At 42.6% G+C, this 20,203-nt stretch overlaps 1 protein-coding gene across 1 annotated transcript in view; it reads left to right on the top strand.

The window, feature by feature from the left end:
• The first annotated feature begins 3,397 nt into the window (after positions 1-3,397).
• The window catches only part of MEX3C (mex-3 RNA binding family member C), a 114,718-nt gene continuing 97,912 nt past the window's right edge, over positions 3,398-20,203 (top strand). The window contains exon 1 of the mRNA XM_069963147.1: positions 3,398-3,564. The gene's annotated coding sequence lies outside the window, so the exon portion shown is untranslated. The remainder of the gene's footprint in view (positions 3,565-20,203) is intronic.

The raw sequence follows: 20,203 nt of genomic DNA, 5'->3' as shown, positions 1-20,203 counted from the left end.
GGTAGAAGATGGCAGGGTGGATTGCAGAGAGGATATAAGGTGTGACAGGGATGGCGATACTTACACAGCAAGACGCTCTCTACAGACTGTAAGGATAAAGCAGAGGGTGCAGTGAGTGAGCACAGGAGTCATTGTACAAATAAAATGCAATCTTTACTATCCCTAGAGGTGCGCAATGTTTCAACTATCTCAGTCACTGCTTGGAAAAGGCCAAGAGAGCAAAAACATTGCCCATCTGGTGTGATATTAAAGATTGCATTTCACTTGGACGTGCTTTCTACTTTGTCTACCAGAAGTTCCTAACTATACAGGTGGCTGGCTATCTGCTATCACCCCATACAATAACACAGGATTTTACCTTACACAGTACAGTACAGCTCAGGGTCTCCACTCTCAGGAGAGACCCCCTCACACAGCTCCTGCTGAACACTATGTGCCTCCTCTTATGAGCCCAGGGATGGGCGGCCTTCTCCTGTCTCCTCTTATGAGCCCAGGGAAGAGCGGCCTCCTCCTCTTATGAGCCATGGGATGGGCGGCCTCCTCCTGCCTCCTCTTATAAGCCCAGGGATGGGCAGCCTTCTCCTGCCTCCTCTTATGAGCCCAGGGATGGGCGGCCTCCTCCTGCCTCCTCTTATGAGCCCAGGGATGGGCGGCCTCCTCTTATGAGCCCAGGGATGGGCGGCCTCCTCCTCTTATGAGCCCAGGGATGGGCGGCCTCCTCCTCTTATGAGCCCAGGGATGGGCGGCCTCCTCCTCTTATGAGCCCAGGGATGGGCGGCCTCCTCCTGCCTCCTCTTATAAGCCCAGGGATGGGCGGCCTTCTCCTGCCTCCTCTTATGAGCCCGGGGATGGGCGGCCTCCTCCTGCCTCCTCTTATGAGCCTAGGGATGGGCGGCCTCCTCCTGCCTCCTCTTATGAGCCCAGGGATGGGCGGCCTCCTCCTGCCTCCTCTTATGAGCCCAGGGATGGGCGGCCTCCTCCTCTTATGAGCCCAGGGATGGGCAGCCTTCTCCTGCCTCCTCTTATGAGCCCAAGGATGGGCGGCCTCCTCCAACCTCCTCTTATGAGCCCAAGGATGAGCGGCCTCCAGCACCTGGGCTGACTTGGGCCAGACAAGAAAACCTGGACTGGCTAGGAAGGGATTGACAAGCCCCACTACCAACCTGCCATCTGGAGATATCTCTTATATATATATTAAATCACTGATTATTCCAATAGTCAATTAAAAAAATACCTTTTATTGTTTCACTTAAAATACCAGAAAAATGTAAGTGGTTGGTCAGACTATGATTGATGCTGTAATGGTAAATGTCTACAGTATTATTTCCATTCAGTGAGTATTGTAGCAAGAAACACTGTATGACTACACTTTATAGATGCAGAAGGGTTTATTACAAAAATATATATTGTGACAGACACAAGTACAAACATACACAAATATATATACAAGATGATCTACAATTCCCCTGCTTCCGCATCATGGACATGCACTAGATGACAAGCCAGCTACCATGGACGCCGATATCACAAATTCATTTGGGACATTGATCTTCTCATGCCATAAACACTTAACGGCTATCGTAACGGGCGTTCTCTGGCTCACCCCGGACCCCCGGGGAACCATTACCTAGACTCCATTACGGCAATCCAGATATCCCGGACACCGACATATACCATCATCAGTGTACCCCACTACACACTGTCACAAGTCTCTGGAATACCCTCCATCCTCGTAGGCTTCAAGGCTCGACTGACTAGATATTTTCTGTGAGAAATAACACCTCTACTGTCAAGATATCCACTCTGACGACCTATCAAGCAATACTGACACCCTTACACGTGACCCACACATTTCCCTGATGAACCCGCCTAACTTGTAACAGCAGGGGAAAACGCGTTGGAAGAAGTGTGACGTCTGTTGTCTGTATCTACCTATGACAGCTATGTCTGATATAATCATGTATGAAGAGGCATAGATTGGCTAAGCAACGAGAGCCATAGATGCCATTCAGTGCATTATATCAGTTATCTACTCCTGCCTCTGCCAGAACATATCATTGCACTAACATATGCTATTTGGACTACGTGCCACTTACCACTGCTATCGACTTAACATGTTGGCACATGTGAGACATATATCGCATGAATTTGTATATATTTAACTGCTATAGTGCAGGGATAGTTTCTCTGCACCTGGAATTTGGGGACGCCCACACCAGGGAGCACCCTTATTAGCATAGGTAGGGGAATTGTAGGTCATCTTGTATATATATTTGTGTATGTTTGTACTTGTGTCTGTCACAATATATATTTTTGTAATAAACCCTTCTGCACCTATGAAGTGTAGTCATACAGTTTTCTTGCTACAACACTTAAAATACCAAACACATTAGTTCACAGCCATCACCTTTGCACTCTGTGCCACCAGAGTCTATTTGGGCGCTATTCAGACCTTATAGCATTTTTCAAATCTGGAAGATTTGGGTGCCAATAACCTGTGAAAAAACGCTATAAGGTCTGAATAGCGCCCAAATAGACTCTCTTGTGAAAAACTGGTGGCACAGAGTGCAAAGGTGATGGCATGATGGCAGTGAAATAATGTGTTTGGTATTTTAAGTGAAACAATAAAAGGTATTTTTAATTGACTATTGGGATATTCAGTGATGATATAAAATAAATATAGTCCTTTACATCAAGTTATACTCATAGACTGTATATATATATATAAATATATATATATATATATATATATATATATATATATATATATATATATATATATATACCTATACTATATAGGGAAGTATATAGTGATATAGGGAAGTATACGTTTATGATATATATAATGAAATAGAGGACTAATGTATATAGACAGGTATCATTTGATGCATTGAGGAGATATCTATTTTATATGTGTATACCCCTCTATATCATTGTATTGTGTACATGTATGTATGTATGTATATATATATATATATATAAAGAGAGAGAGAGAGAGAGAGAGAGAGAGAGAGAGACACTTATACCATGATACACATATATGACAGAGTGCAAAAATACAGGGAGACCACCTGGGGGCAGCACCAGAGACACACAGCAGGTACCTTGGGGCAGATTTATGGTGCTGTATTATATTAAGGAGACTTGTTGCCCATAGCAACCAATCACAGCTCAGCTTTCACTTCTCACATTGTTATAGAGCTGTGCTGGTTATTATGGAGCTGTGATTGGTTACTATGGAGCTGTGATTGGTTGGTATGAATCTGTGATAGGTTTATATAGATCTGTGATTGGTTGTTATGGAGCTGTGATTGGTTATTATGGAGCTGTGATTGGTTATTATGGAGCTGTGATTGGTTGTTATGGAGCTGTGATTGGCTGTTATGTAGCTGTGTTCAGTTATTATGGAGCTGTTGGTTGTTATGAAGTGGATACACAGTGTGAACAGGCTCTTACCTTCATAGCCAACATAGCGATCTCTGATCCAAAAGAACACGAGAACACAATGATCTGAAAAAGAGACAGCAAACCTTATTCTAGGGATCTACCGGATCACCAACAAATGTAAGTTTTCCATTGGTTTAGATTTGGGGGACACCAGGATTGGGGGCGCATGGATCTCAGCATAAGGCGGGGGCAGAGAGGGGGAAGATGGGGACAATAAGAAGAAATATGGGGGAGGAGGAGACAGGCATACTTACAGCTCAACTCCTACTCCAACTCTGAGGAATTCTGAGCTCCTCAGCACCTTATATCCCCTGTATGATGTCATAGCGTGCTGTTGATATTTCTTTGTGATGTCATAAAGGCTTGCATTGTGCTGGGAAGAAACCAGGCAACCAATCAGATAGTAGATCATTGGTAGGTGTAATTCACACTCAGCAAAGATAGATAGATAGATAGATAGATAGATAGATAGATAGATAGATAGATAGATAGATAGATAGGAGATAGATAGATAGATAGATAGATAGAAGATAGATAGATAGATAGATAGATAGATAGATAGATAGATAGATAGATGGATGGATAGATAGATAGATAGATAGATAGATAGATAGATAGATAGATAGATAATAGATAGATAGATAGATAGATAGATAGATAGATAGGAGATAGATAGATAGATAGATAGATAGATAGATAGATAGGAGATAGATAGATAGATAGATAGATAGATAGATAGATAGGAGATAGATAGATAGATAGATAGATAGATAGATAGATAGATAGGAGATAGATAGATAGATAGATAGATAGGAGATAGATAGATAGGAGATAGATAGATAGATAGATAGATAGATAGATAGATAGATAGATAGATAGATAGGAGATAGATAGATAGATAGATAGGAGACAGATAGATAGGAGACAGAGATAGATAGATAGATAGATAGGAGATAGATAGATAGATAGATAGATAGATAGATAGATAATAGATAGATAGATAGATAGATAGATAGATAGATAGATAGATAGGTAGGAGATAGATAGATAGATAGATAGATAGATAGATAGATAGAAGATAGATAGATAGATAGGAGATAGATAGATAGATAGATAGATAGATAGATAGATAGATAGATAGATAGGAGATAGATAGATAGGAGACAGATAGATAGGAGACAGAGATAGATAGATAGATAGATAGGAGATAGATAGGAGATAGATAGATAGATAGATAGATAGATAGATAGATAGATAGATAGATAGATAGATAGTATAACTGACAACAGTCCCAGTGTAACAGGCCGGAGTAAACTGCCAGCCCAGACTATACCCAGGGTTACATTGGCCTAGGCTACATACATATCCCTGGTATATTTCGCACCCCCTCAGGCCATTTTATACCCCCATGAAATCAGGAGATTTTGTGAACGTATTAAGGACGTATTAAGGGTTTTGCGCTATTTTATATCAGTTTCCAATGCCTGCACTTTTTTCAATGTTTGCACAGGGGGGAAGGGATGGGGGTCTTTCTTTTAACTAGTTTTCATTAGATTTATCTTGTGCAAATGGATGAAAAAAGAAGTGTTTGTTTGCCTCTGTTTTAATCAGTTTTACCATTAACTTCCAAAATTGAAAAACGGATTAAAAAAAAAAAAAACAGATCCGTTTTGAAAGATAAAAAAAGGGACTGCAAAACATGCAGTGTGAGCCCAGCCTGAGGCATAAATTGTGAAAGATTTATCAAGGCACTTGTGTATAATGATGACTATTGCGCAACAACCGTAAAATTTGGCATAGCTCATAAAAAGCTCCTCCTGCTCAAAAACTTTGAGTAAATGATGCACTGATGGGACAGCGCCATCTACTGTCAGTTCAATGTAAGCACTGTACTGTATTTCCCAACAAGAAGGAGCAGCTGTGTATGATAAAAAAAAAATGAATCTGCGCACTAGGACATTTTATACCCCGGGGTATACTCTGGCCTGGAGGGGTATAGTTTGGCCTAGGCTATTTTATACCCCGTGGTATACTCTGGCCTGGAGGGGTATAGTTTTGCCTAGGCTATTTTAAACCCCAGGGTATACTCTGGTCTGGAGGGGTATAGTTTGGCCTAGGCTATTTTATACCCCAGGGTATACTCTGGCCTGGAGGGGTATAGTTTGGCCTAGGCTATTTTATACCCTGGGGTATACTCTGGCCTAGGCTATTTTATACCCCGGGGTATACTCTGGCCTAGGCCAAAATATACACGGATACATAATCTGGATGAGGGTTAATCTGGCCTGATACACCGGGCCTGAAATGACCTTAAAGGGGTACTCTGGCCCTGCAGTATATTTTGTGTGCGGCCGGGGAGGGGGTTGAAATAAAAGCTGGCGGCGACTTACCTCCCCGGTACCAGCGGCAGCTCCCAGATCGCGCCGCCCCGTGCCCCCGTCACTTGAGGTCTCAAGGCAGCTCAGCCATTTAGCAGTCGTAGCGGAGTACCGCCTCGGACGCTGAATGGCAGAGCTGCCCTTAGACGTCTCATGCCGCAGCCCTGACCAGGACGGGGGGACGGGGTGGCGCGATCCAGGAGCCGCTGCTGGAACTGGGGAGGTAAGTCGCCGCCGGCTTCTATTTCAACCCCCTCCCCGGCCGTACACAAATTATACTGCAGGGCCGGAGTACCCCTTTAAGGACCAAGACAAATTTTATTAATATGACCTGTGTCACTTTGTTCATTAATAACTTGGGAATGCTTTTACCTATCCAGCTGATTCTGAGAATGTTTTCTCGTGACCTATTGTACTTCACATTTCTGGTAAATTGGAGTCCATACTTACAAAGAATCTTTATGAAAAAACCCAAAATATCTTGAAAAATTGCATTTTTCCAACTTTGAAGCTTTTTTGCTTATACAGAAAATGGTTATGCCACATAAATTATATATTAAATAGCATTAGCAATATGTCTACTTTATGTTGGCAGCATTTATTAAACTATCCTTCAATTTATTTAGACAATAAGAAGCTTAAAACGTTAGCAGCAATTTTCCAAATTTTCTGTAAAATTTCAAAATCTGATTTTTTTAGGGACCTGTTCAGGTTTAGGCTATGTTCACACAACGTAAAAGTACGGCCGTTGTTGCCATGTTGCCAAACATGAATATGCAAAAGAAGAGTCCGTGGAGCCTCATTAAAGAGTCTCAAAACACAGGACAACGCACCTAGGATTTCACTGCATTGAGCGCTTTCACTAGCAGCCGGCAGTGTTATCGTTTGGCTGGTCTCCCTGAGATCAGTGATCTGTTTCTCTTAAGACGCAAGAGTGGGAGTTAGCACTCTGTTTCCACAGCAAATCTATAGTTAATGGTGGGTGTCAGGCAGAGGGCAGTGTGCAAAGCGCCCCCAACCTGTGCTGCATATAGCCAGGACCGGCCATGTGACTATACACCTATCTCATATCTATCCATCTCATATCTGTTGTTTTTCATTATATTTTCTTCTATATACTAATTATCCCATCCAAACCCTTCAGGAGCCCGGTACCTGCTGAGAGCTTCTGAGAAAACATAAAAACAGGCAAATCAACTATACAAATATCATTTCCATCACACCAGTAACTTCCAAGCTGTTGCCGCCTCGCGCTCGATGATAACCGTAATAAAAGATATTTATGGTTATCTTCAGTTTATTGTCTCCCAAAAAAAAAAACAGCAAAAAAAACTTTATTTATGATGAAAGTCTGCGTCCGTGACTGAGCGAGCGCCGTCTGCATTCATTAATGCCAACATAATGGCTGCAAACTAGCGTCGCTTCTCTATCACCTTACTTTGTGGGATCAGCCTTGAAAATGATCAAACACTAAGTTGTGCCGAGCAGCTGCTGCGCCATCCGCAAGATGCCGCCTCTTCAATTATGTTAATGTTAAGATTATGGCAACAATGTATCAAGGAAGCTCAGCGTGGCTTCTTTTTATTTCACACGTCTATTGTTCCGTATTTAAAAATCTGGATTTTTTTCCTTGAAGAAACGTTCAGCTTTGAACAAGTTACATAAAGGAAGGAGAATGGAGAAGAAAAGTTTCTGGCAAAAAGTTACACAAGACTGGCCAGCTGCTCATTATATATATTATATCTCATTATAATAACAATATTAGTGGATTGGATTTCTAAAAAAATAAATAAAAATTGAGAAGAAGAAATCCTTAAAGGGGAACTCTGGCAAAAAAAATCTTTCAAATTAACTGATGTCAGAAAGTTATATAAATTAGTAACTTCCCTCTGTTTAAAAATCTCAAGTCTTCCAGTACTTATCAGCTTCTATATGTCCTGCAGGAAGTGGTGTATTCTTTCCAACCTGACACAGTGCTCTCTGTTGCCACCTCTGTCCATGTCAGGAACTGTCCAAAGAAAAAGCAAATCCCCATAGAAAACCTCTCCTGCTCTGGACAGTTCCTGACATGAACAAAGGTGGCAGCAGAGAGCACTGTGTCAGACTGGAAAGCTCTACACAGGACACACAGCAGCTGATAAGTACTTGAGGACTTGAGATTTTAAAATAGAAGTAATCCACAAATCTCTATCAAATCAAAACTTTTTTTTTTCCACCGAGTATCTTCTTAACTCATTTGTTAGCTTTGCTGTGTAGAATGGGACAGTAAGAGCAGATATACAATATGGTTTTCTCCGAAGAAGTTAAAAATAACCCCTAAAAAATAACTAAATATAAGAAGCAAAAAAAAAAAGAAAAAAAAGAATGAACACATAATTTATTTCTACACAGTTGTATCCAATGGATAAGAGTGCAGCTACATACACAAGACTTCCCCTTTAAGGGGTTACACACCTTTAGGCTATGTTCACACTGCGTATGAGTCCGACCGCATTTCGTACGCTGCTGTACATGTGCGGCTCGAACTACGGGCGTAAGAAAAATCGACATGCGGCCGTATGCGTACGAACCGCGAACATACGCCCGTAGTACAGTTATACTTCCCTAGCTTGTTTTGAAGCGATCTGAAACAGGTCATTTACTTGGAAATCTTTGCTCATCCCCGTAAACCACACAGAACCTTTTGGATCGAAAAATCAAGTTCAAATTGGCTGAAATAAGTACTCCGTACGGGACCGCATGGAAATCCACGGCCGTGAGTTGGAACATTTCCGTCCTCAAACAATGGTCTTGTTCATTTTTCACAGCGCCGTATATGATCCGGCCGTAAGCTCATACGTAGTGTGCATTGTGCGGCCGTATATCATATACTTTCAAGCGAACGCGAACTCAAAACTACGTGCGTACATTCGCGGTTCGCACTACGGCCGGACTCATATGCAGTGGGAACATAGCCTTAAAATTTTGCTAACAGCACATTACTCATCTCTTTAAAACCTAGAGAAAAAAAATCCTATTTGCGTTTTTATTTATTTAGGAGGTAAAATGATAGATTACGTCCTGATTGGTAAATATGGGAGGAAGATTGCTGTTATTTCTCGTACACTATAATTTTATATCTACCCATAAATCCATTGTGCTGGAGGAGCGACTTTGTGTTCTCTGCCGCTTTCTGGCACTCTTTCATCGCTTTTGTATCTCCATGTTTAAATATCTTATCAAATTTTATCAAAGGCTTCGGCATCATTCTGTTGTCTCGGGTTTACTAGATAATTTAAATGGGTTTAAAAGAAATTTCCTACCTGCTGACAGTTACATTGTGGCAGGCACCGAGCAGATGCTGGGCTTTTGTAGTTGGCTGTATAGCATTTTCAAGTGAAAAATTAAGCCCTGTTTGATCATAAGGCATAAAGTAGGTGTAATTTGTACCAATTCTCTCTTTATAGTCGCGCTGCCTCATGTTTAAAATAAACTGCATTATCCCAAGGACTGGCGGATTTGTTTGGCTCGCAAATAGTAACTTTTGGGAGACTAACGGAGAAACCAGAGCAGATGTCCATGCAGAGCAGGCCGTGCGTAAAATGGAAAAGAGGAAATGGGGAAAAGAATTCAAGAAAAGACAAATGCTACATTTAACCTCTTAAAGAAGCAGAGAATTTAGGGGTATTTTTTGTGGATAAAAAAAAAATGTTTTTCTCTGTTTCCTTTATTCTTCACATCAGTATGATTACAATACCAAATATAAATACCGTATTTTCCGGCGTATAAGTCAACTGGGGGTTTAAGACGATCCCTGACTTTTAAGAAGATTGTCAGGGGTTCGCCTTATACGCCGGAAATGTTAACCCCCTGCTACGGTCAGGCAGGGGTTAGCTGCAGCTAAATGAAAAAAAAAAAAAAGTTAACTCCCCTGGGCCCCGTTCCCGGCCTCCGAGCGTTTCCTGTCCCGTTTGCAGCGCAGGCAGTGTGACGTACACTGACTGCGCCGCGATCCCCGAAGCTCTCCCGAGCTGCCGAGCGTCTCATCGGAGATGGCGGCAGAGCTTCGGAAGAATGACAGAGTCTTTCGGGGGGCTCTGAAAGTACCCAAAGCCTCTGTCATTCTTCCAAAGCTCTCCGGGAGCTTCGGGGATCCCTGGCGCAGTCAGTGTACATCACACTGCCTGCGCCGGGAACGGGGGACAGAAGACGTGTGGAGGCTGGAACGGGCCCCAGGTGAATTAACAGTTTGTTTTTGTTTTTTTGAAGTGGTCGCCCCATACGGTGGGGATGCGGCCATTTTTGAGCCCCCCCACCATATGGGGCGTATAAGTTGACCCCTGACTTCTGAGAAGATTTTTCGGGGTTAAAAAATCGTCTTATACGTCTTATAAAATGCGGTATATAGTTTTTGTCATGTTTTACTAAAATTTACTATCTTAATTTTTTTTACACTTTTGTAGTGCCTCTAGGAGACTTGTGTAGGCAATTGTCCTATTTGGCTCAATGCAATACACATATATTGCATTCATCTTTTTAATTAGCAATTAACTAGTACAGGCTGCCTATAGAAGGGTATAAGTGTAGATCTATTATGGCAACCATTGAAGCCTATAGAGGGCTTTCCTAACAAACAGTCTGCTCCTCACGATCACATCACAGGGCAGAGAATCTGACTGGTGTTGAGCAAGCATGCTCACATTGCTCCTTCGAGCTCGACCAAGCACCTTGTGGTGATTGGGTAAAGGTGGCCATACACCTTCAAAAACTGCCTGCTGAATGATTGTTTGGTAGTCGATTGTTGGCATACCACCGGAGTTCTAATGCGTCTTGGAGTGACATATTGCATTTTTTCGTTCTAATTTTTGTATATTTCGTCCCTTAAAGGGATGTGTAAACAAAATATAGAAAAAATAGAACAAAAAAATGCAAAACCTTACTGCACGATATGCCGACAATGGACTGCATACTGCCGGAGTTCTAATGAGTCTTGCAGGAATCTATTTAATGCATTTGCATTTTTTCATTCAAACTTTTGTATATTTTGTTTACACATTCAGTCAAGGAATGAGACATACAAAAATTTGCAACTGCATTAGGTTACTTAAAGGTGAACCAGGCACCCTCCGCTCAGCCAAGCAGGGGCACCAGGTTAAATGCTTGAGTCTCCCATTGATTTCAATGGGGTTCTTTACCTGACTCTAGTAACGAGCCATGGAACATTTTAGTGCTTGCCATGACTTTGTGGTGTACACCACCCAGGAGTGAAGATGACTACAAGCTTCAGGAACAAAAAGTACTTCTTTTCCCCAAGTGTCACCTTTTATCAAAAGCCTCTTCAGAAGAGTATGATAGACAATGAACTACTGACTTTTATGTTAGTGTTGTGGGCATGCTCTGTGACCTGTGAAGAAGTCATGAGGGGAGGGGAAAGAGGAAACATATGATCATCAACTATTCCCAGAGTTGTGTTCATGTGTTATTTGCCTCCAACTTTATAACATAGGTGTCACTTGTCATTGAAATCCTGATTGTGAGAAGAAGAATACTGCTGACCTTGCCCCTGGTGTATAAAAGCCACGGTAAATGTCATCACATTGTGCTCAGCAACTGATCCTGCAAGGTTTTAGGATATGTTACTTCCTCCAGATGATATTTGAGGTTCAGCAAGGAAGATAAAGGTTAAAGATGAACTTTGGCAACTGGTGTCAGAAAGTTATATAGATTTGTAACTTACTTCTTTTAAAAAATCTCAAGTCTTCCAGTACTTATCAGCTGCTGTATGTCCTGCAGGAAGTGGTGTATTCTTTCCAATCTGACACAGTGCTCTCTGCTGCCACGTCTGTCCATGTCAGGAACTGTCCAGAGCAGTAACAAATCCTCATAAGAAATTTCTCCTGCTCTGGACATTCTGGACTTATTCATGATCCATGGTCCTGGTGAAGCTGATATCTCTGCACCCCCATAACTTTACCCCTGGCTCAGCAACATATAATTACTGCCTTACATAATGGGAAAATTTGAGCTGCAGCCACAACCATACATAGGACAGGATAACTGAGGCCGCATTAATAATTCATATGCATGTTTATGAAATAGCCAAGATTATGTATGTGACTTATGAGATCAGCCACATGATTTTATAACCTGTAACTGGGTCAGGTCGGTCACTGAGGAATTACAATCCGCCTAACCAGGTGGTGTCAGCGGCTCCAATTACAATAATGTCACCTATCTCCCCTGGTGTCCAATGTTATATGGATAGAGTGCGACCCATATTATAAAATAAATAAATAAATAAAATAGCAAAATAACCTACAGCCTTTAAAGGGTTAAGATCTTTTAATTAGTGTTCTTGGGGTTAATTAGTGTTAAAGAGTTGTTTTTTTCTTCAATAATTAACGGATCTCAGAAGCAGGGAGGGGGCAGGGTTATGAATTGTGTGTTGTATTTATTAGGGTATTATTATTATGTTGTAAAAGTACGGGGAAAAAATGTTTTGGAAAAATAAATAAACAGTAAATTTAAAAAACCTACGACCTTCAAAGTGTTAGGAATTTTTTTTTAATTTTTAAACAGTTGCTAGGCTGAGCTTAAAAAGTAAGAAAATTTGTTACTCACCTGCTGCTATCGATGGAATCCAGTCGCCTCTGCTCATGGTCACCTCTTAAAGAGACACTGTCACCCCAAAAAAAAACAACTTTTGACATGTCAGAGAGATATACAGTATGTAGAGGTCCTGCTAATCAATGAAAGTTTTAGTCACATGATCAAGTACAAAGCAATGCAACGTTTCAAACCTACACACGTTTTTATAAATGCTTGATAAAGACTTGAGTTAGGTCGAAACGTAGGTATACTATTTAAAAATCTCCAGCCTTCCAGTACTTATCAGCTGCTGTATGCCCTGCAAGAAGTGATGTATTCTTTCCAGTCTGACACAGTGATTTCTGCTGCCACCTCTGCCCATGTCAGGAACTGTCCACAGCAGGTTTTCTATGCACTTTGGCATACTAGAAAGAATACACCACTTCCTGCAGGACATACAGCAGCTGATAAGTACTGGAAGGCTTGAGATTTTTTAAACTGAAGTCATTTACTAATCTGTACACCAGTTGATTGTAAAAGAATTTATTTCTGGAGTACCCCTTTAAGTCGCCCTTCAGCCACATTATTTTTAGACTAAATATCCCCAATTTTGATTTTAGGTATGTCAGTTCATCCTTTCCTTTTATTTCTTAAAACCTGCTCAAACTCTATAACATCTTTCTTGTACACTATATTCTACTAGTCTTACTAGTGGTTTTTATGTACTATGCTAAAGACCATTGTTTGTTTGTTTTTTGTATCAGTAGGCTTGCTGTTATTTATATAGTGACACATTGGGGGCCATTTACAAGCACTGGAGCCCCACAGCCTGAGGTTATGTTTATACATAGTGGGGGAGATTTATCAAACATGGTGTAAAGTGAAACTGGCTCAGTTGCCCCTAGCAACCAATCAGATTCCACCTTTCATTCCTCACAGACTCTTTGGAAAATGAAAGGTGGAATCTGATTGGTTGCTAGGGGCAACTGAGCCAGTTTCACTTTACACCATGTTTGATAAATCTCCCCCAGTATGTCTGTCAGTCTTTTGGTCAGTCTTTTTTAACCAAAACCAGAAGTGGGTTCAAAGCACGTAAACTGTGCAAATCTTTCCATTATAATTTTATCCTTTCAGATCCACTCCAGGTTTTGGTTGAAAAAAGACTGACCAAAAGACTGATGGAAATACTATGTGTGAACATAGCCATAGGGAGAAAGTCTGAGACCCGTCGGAAACTTCTGGTAAATAAGTGCACTTACTGTTACTTGGAAACATCAACCACTTTCCCTCAAATAGTAGTTTCAGTTTCAGATAAAGTGGTATGGGGCTTGCATATAGCAATCAGTTAAGAAAAAAACAAAAACATTTTTTTTTTTTCAATTTATGTAGTTGACTAAATGGAACCACTCATAAATCTACCATTATGTTTACAGAGATATCAAGGCTGAAATTATTTTAAATGAAATAGTAATGTATATTTTCTTTACATAAAGAGGTTCAATTATCGCTCGGCGGGAAGTTACTATATGCTAAATGTAGAGGAACACAAATGACGTCCTCTAAAACCCGGCTAATGAAAATGCTAAATACTTAAAAACTCACATTAAATCATAGAAAAAACAAACGCTTCAGGACAATTTTCTATGCTTGTTTTTTTTGCTTACTTCCTCTGAGAAAAATATTTTAGAAATAATCTACACAACGATGAGATTCATCATTGGGTATTACTGATCTTGTACTGATCCAGAGTTATACTCCAGAGCTGAACTCACTATTCCGTTAATGAAGTCACTGTGTACATATTCCGTTGTTGGTACTAATGTTGGGCCTGCTGGTGGGTCTGGTGTTTTGGAGGCTACTTGTCACGGTAGCCAGGAGTGGTAACACCCACCCCTGGACACACAGCAACTGGACCCTGGTAAGGACAGTTGTGAGGTGTGGAGTATAGGTGCAGGTGCGGTGGCAGAGATGACAGAGAGTCCCACTTGAAACAAAGTCCAACTTTACTTATCAAAAGGTTAAAAATGGTCACAAACAGTGTTCCGGTACTAAGTCCAAAATAATCAATACAATACTCCTACAGGTGGATAGGTGAGTTGATAGAAGAAACAGTAACAGGCGATAGGGACTGGATAGCAGAGCCCTTGCTTAATGTACTAGGTACACTGCTGGGATGGGGTGAAGTGTTGAAGAAGTGTTTGAAGAAATCCTCATACTCACGTATGGATGACTCTAGTTATCTCTCCTAACCGCCTTCTGGCCCACAGTGTCGGGTTACCCGTCCTCTGGGGTAGTACGAGTCCCAGGTCCCTGCTCTGGGTGGGGCTGGCTTGTAGAATCCTTCCTACAAAGCTGAGCATCTTGTCAGTAGAGAGCAGCTTGCTGGCACCATGCTGTACTGCAGGTCTAGTCTTGAGTAATCTGTCCCTTTTTCTAAGGGGGCCGACTGTCCTGTTCTAGCAAGTATGTCCTCGGTATAGGCATGTTTGAAGTCTCCCTTGTCTCCAGTTTCCCTAGGGGTCTTGTCTAGCAACCCATAATGGTTGGGTAACTAGCTTGTGAAAACAGGTCTGCTCTCTTCTCTCTGTGAAACCAGAAGGCCTTAACTCAAGGAAGTGCAGACTAAAGAGACCAGAGAGTGATTGTAGCTGAAAACTAGTGTGAGCTGCAGCTGTGCTGTGAGGGTGTGACATCTAGTGGTTGGAGTAAGGAACAGCAGCCTCCTGTCCTAACCTGTGACACTAGAGTGATACATTTTTACCAGGGTGTAAGAAGAAAAGAAAAAAAACACATAGTGGGACACTACACATACATTACATAACTTATCCTGTACTGATCCTGAGTTACATCCTGTATTATACTTCAGAGCTGCAGTCACTATTCTGCTAGTGGGGTAACTGTGTACATACATTACATTACTTATCCTGTACTGATCCTGAGTTACATCCTGCATTATACTCAGTGGCGGTTCTTGGCACCAAGCACCTTGCCCCCAACATCCAGGGGGACCCCCACACCCCGCTCTTGTGCTCAAGACCGCTGGACAGGGCCGCTTCCCCGCTCGCTGCTGCCATCTGAACTGTAACTATGAGCACTCGTAATGAGCACTCATAGTTACATGCAGCAGCACTGACAGGGCGGGAGACATTGGCCCCCTTCCTGTCAGTCACTCTTGTGGCCGCAGGAAGGGTTTTCCCTGCGGTCACAAGTGGCAGCTTTGTCCTTGTGGTGCCAGCGCTCCAGTGACATCACTGGAGCATCAGCGCCAGGACAAGGGGAGTGCGGCCTCTTGTGATCTCAGGGAAAACCCTTCCTGTGGCCACAAGAGTGAAGAGAAGAGGACACGCCCGGACCCAGGTGAGTATAAGTGTTTGTTTTATTGTGTTATATACTATATGGGAGGGGGAGCACACAGGGGGGCTATATAAATGGGGAGCACACAGGGGGGCTATAGACTACTGGGGCTTCACAGAGGGGTCTATATACTACTGGGGGCAGCACACAGGGGGTCTATATACTACTTGGGGCAGCAGAATGGGGTCTATATACTACTGGTGGGGCACACAGGGGGTCTATATACTACTGGGGGAGCACACAGGGGGGCTATATACTACTGGGGAAGCACACAGGGGTCTATATACTACTGGTGGGGCACACAGGGGATCTATATACTACTGGGGGAACATGCAGGGGGTCTATATACTACTTGTGAGGCACACAGGTGGTCTATATATAACTGGGGGAGCACACATGGGTCTGTATACTACTGGGGCAACACAAGGGGTCTATATAATACTGGTGGGGCACACAGGGGGTCTATATACTACTGGGGGAACCACACAGGGGGTTTATATACTACTGGAGGAGCATACAGGGGTCTATATCCAAGTGGGGGAGCACACAGGACGTCTATATCCAAGTGGGGGAGCACACAGGGGGGCTAAATACCCCTGAGGGAGCACACAGGGGGCCTATATACTTGGGGTGCACACAGGGGGTATATACAACTGGGGGCAACACACAGGGGGTCTATATACAACTGGGGCAGCACACAGGAGGTCTATATACTTCTGGGGGAGCACACGGGGGGCTATATATAACTGGGGGAACACACAGGGGTCTATATACTACTGGGGGAAGCAAACAAGGGGTATATACTACTGGGGGCAGGACACAAGGGGTATATACTATTGGGGGCAGCACACAAGGATTATATATTACTGGCGGTAGCGCACAAGGGGTATATACTACTGGAGGAAACACACAGCGGTCTATTGTTTTGGAACGCGTGTCGAGGAGGGGGCCCCAGACATAACTTCGCTTGGGGCCCCAGAAATGCCAAGACCGCCCCTGATTATATTCTAGAGCTGCACTCACTATTCTGCTGGTGAAGTCACTGTGAACATACATTATCCTGTACTCTTCCTGTACTGTAAATTAGCCTATAATTTACAGTACTACAGAACTCCAAAGATTATTTGGTTGAGGTATTGGTAGGGTACTACAGTGAAGGGGTTGTGGTGTGCCAGTTGCGCAGCCCTCTGGTTACGAGTAGGCCCTTCACACTTTATAGACCTTTCCTAAGAATAGGACATCAATCTATAAAAACACCTCCAATATTTAAATATTGTACTCCTGAATGTCATAGTGACGTCATTTTGTGATAGGTTGGGGTCTGGCTGCTGAACCCCCCCATTAATCACTATAGTAAAGGGACAGAAGATCTCAGCTGTGCACTGCTTACCTATTCTTGGAAAGTCAAGTGCACCCAACCTATAGACATGACGCACCATTACCCGGCACAGTAACCACATTGCCAGGTCTGAGATGGTACTGCAGTAAGGAAGTTGTGGTGCACCAGTTACACAGCCCTCTGGTAAGGAGAAGGCCTAAGAATAGGGCACCAATCTAGGAAACCCCCCTTCAATATTTAAGGTCTTTAAGGTCTTCTTTATTCTAGCGATCAATGATTCAGCGGCATGGACTGGACAGACTCATCCTGTAATTACTTGCAAATGTCATTTATAAATTACCCGAGACCTATTATTATAAGTTAAGCGTTATCCTCTGCATAATATAGTGTGTAGGAGAGATCACAGGCCGGGTCACTTGCTATTCTTGTGACTGATGGAAGGACCTAACAAAGACCATTGGGTGACCCTTCTTTTCGACACTCTTTTCTTCTCTGTTTCTAAATTACTCCAACGGTTATCAGCAATGAAGTCATTGACAAGAAGGAGACTTTGTGGACACTAATGAATTCTTCCAAGTAGATACAACAAGTTGTCTGTTAATTCAGTAGAAGAGCATCTTGTACAAGGCGGAGGAGAAGATGTTGGTGAGATTATAGAATTGCATAGTCGGCTATCATTATGGTGTCTACTTTGGTGACACGTAGAAGAAAATCTTGAATTTTACTCCTGGGCCACTTCAGTCCCCGACATGCCCTCTGGTACACCCCACCCATAGACAGAATCAGCTTGTGAGACTACATGGTCAGAACCTTCAAGCCTTAAATCCCTAGATTCCTATAGATTCTACACATTCGTAAGTTGCTGTAGTTGGTTTCCCAGCTGGTCCCATAAATGCTGAATTAGCGATAAATCTGGTGACCGGAAAGACAAGGACGTGTTACAATCTGGATGAGACATTCCTGGAAATGTGTGTGTGTGACGACTGTCGTATGCAATGGCTCCTACATCATCACACCAGCAGGGGTAAGTGTGTCCTTCACAGATGTCCTCCTCACCACAAGGCCTCCATACATGCACCAAACCATGCTCCAACCCCAAACAGAACCTGGATTTGTCACAAAAAAATTATACGGCTCCAATCTGTAGGAATTCAGACATACCCATTGGCTACAAACCCATACAGGTGCTAGAGGTTAAGAACCAACACAACATAAAATAAGATACTATACCAGATGTAGATACCAGAACTTCTAGAACACAGTGTGAATACCTTAAAATGCACAGGTCCCAGAAACTGATATTACAGGTTCAGAACCCAAGGTCTACAGTGTTTTACCTCCTAAAGGCATAATGCCTACTGAAGCATGCTGGAGTCTGATCGTTCTGCATTTTAATACCGGTGGCTGAAGAAGTTGGATGCAGCCTTAGGGGGTCCAGGAAAACCTGCCTATGGGAAAACATTCCTAAGGCTGTATCTATCTTTTCCCAGACTCCTGGGGCGGCATCCAACATTTTCAGCTAAGATCAGATGTGAGCAGGCTCCAGTTGCTAATCTCCATCTCTAATGCCTACCACATTGGGTACGAGAACCAGAGGTTGAGAACTTAGACTGTAGAGCACAGTGCGAATACCAAAAGTGACATGGCACATACCCCATAGAGTATAGATACCAGAAGGTAAGAGTCTAGGGACTAGGGCAATGGACCCCAACTTGCGGATCTCCATCTGTTACAAAACTATAACCTCTGTGACTATGAAAGAAATACAAGTAGCAAGAAGGTGAACCAAAAATATATATTCCCATAGATACATTAATTTACTGTCTCACTGCAGCCCGCCAGCATTAAAAATGAATGATCTTGATAAAATTTTCAACACAAATTTTCAACCTCAAACTTTTCAGTGTAAACTTTTCTGCGTTTCCCAACTCATCACAACTTTACCCAGCATTACTGTTTAATCAACGCTCTCTAAAAACCGCCTGGAGTTCAGAACTCTTACCAACTTACAGGGAAGTTTACGTCTATAAGTGTGATTTATAAATGCAGAGCAAGCGAGACGTAATAATATTCAGCGACAGATCACAGTCTCCCGGGACAGGACAAAAACTGACTCAGTGTGTGGGGGAGCGGGACATTCTGCCATGTTCTGGAAGCAGCAAGAAGCAATTTGTAATGAATCTCACTGATAGTCAATTTTAGCAAGGTTATGTACCAACTGGAGAAGACAGAGGAGCGAGCGTAATGAAGTACGGCCACACTAACTCACAAGTCGCATAGAACCTCTCATTGATGACTGACCGGTAACTCACACATGGGATGGCAAGTCAGACTGGTTGAAGTCTGCAACAAAAGGACATAGAAAGTTAGACCTACTGACATTACATAAACTTCTCTATTGATATTTTCTTAGGTTCTCTGAAACCCTACCTTAAAGAAAGACTCTAGAGTTTTGTGGATATCCCTGTAGTAGTGCAGTGTCTCAGAGCGGATGTTCCACTGCTGTCTAGCATGTAGGTAGGTCGGTATTATTAAGTGTGAATGCTCTGGGCTGAAGGATGCATTCTGCACTCCCACCACTAGATGTCTCACAATATTTTATGCACTGTATGGCACAGCTGACAGAGGGGTTATTAATGAGTTAACTGCCTACGCTACTGATTGCATGTTTTTTTGTTTGTTTATTTTTGTGTGGTATGCCACTGTCTGTAAGTTGACTGAGAACCAATCCCTCACAGTAGTCCCTCCTTAGTTCCACTAACCTATCAGAGGTTAGATCTGATGTCTCTTGATGTTTTTTCCCCAATAAGATAGCTCCCTAAAGCCTATTTATGGTGTGGTACAGTAGATGGGGTAAGTTAGTTCTAGTCTAGTAGTCTTCTAGTCAATAGCAAGAGAGAGAGTGTCCCTACTGAAAGAATTTGCCAGTGCCTGGCCAGGAGGCAAGGGCCCAAGGGTGGGGATTCAAGCTGTGGAGAATTAACTGTAGGTGGCAACTAAGGACTTATCGTATACCTATAGGTGGCGTACTGCTCTCCCGCTCGGCCAATCAGTGTGTTGCCCTGCCGAAGCCACTGATTGGCCGGGCGGGAGAGCAGTACGCCGGGACCCCGTGCAG

The sequence above is a fragment of the Dendropsophus ebraccatus genome, chromosome 3 (assembly GCF_027789765.1).
Source record: "Dendropsophus ebraccatus isolate aDenEbr1 chromosome 3, aDenEbr1.pat, whole genome shotgun sequence".
NCBI lineage: Eukaryota > Metazoa > Chordata > Amphibia > Anura > Hylidae > Dendropsophus > Dendropsophus ebraccatus.
This window is presented reverse-complemented; position numbering and strand designations above follow the sequence as displayed.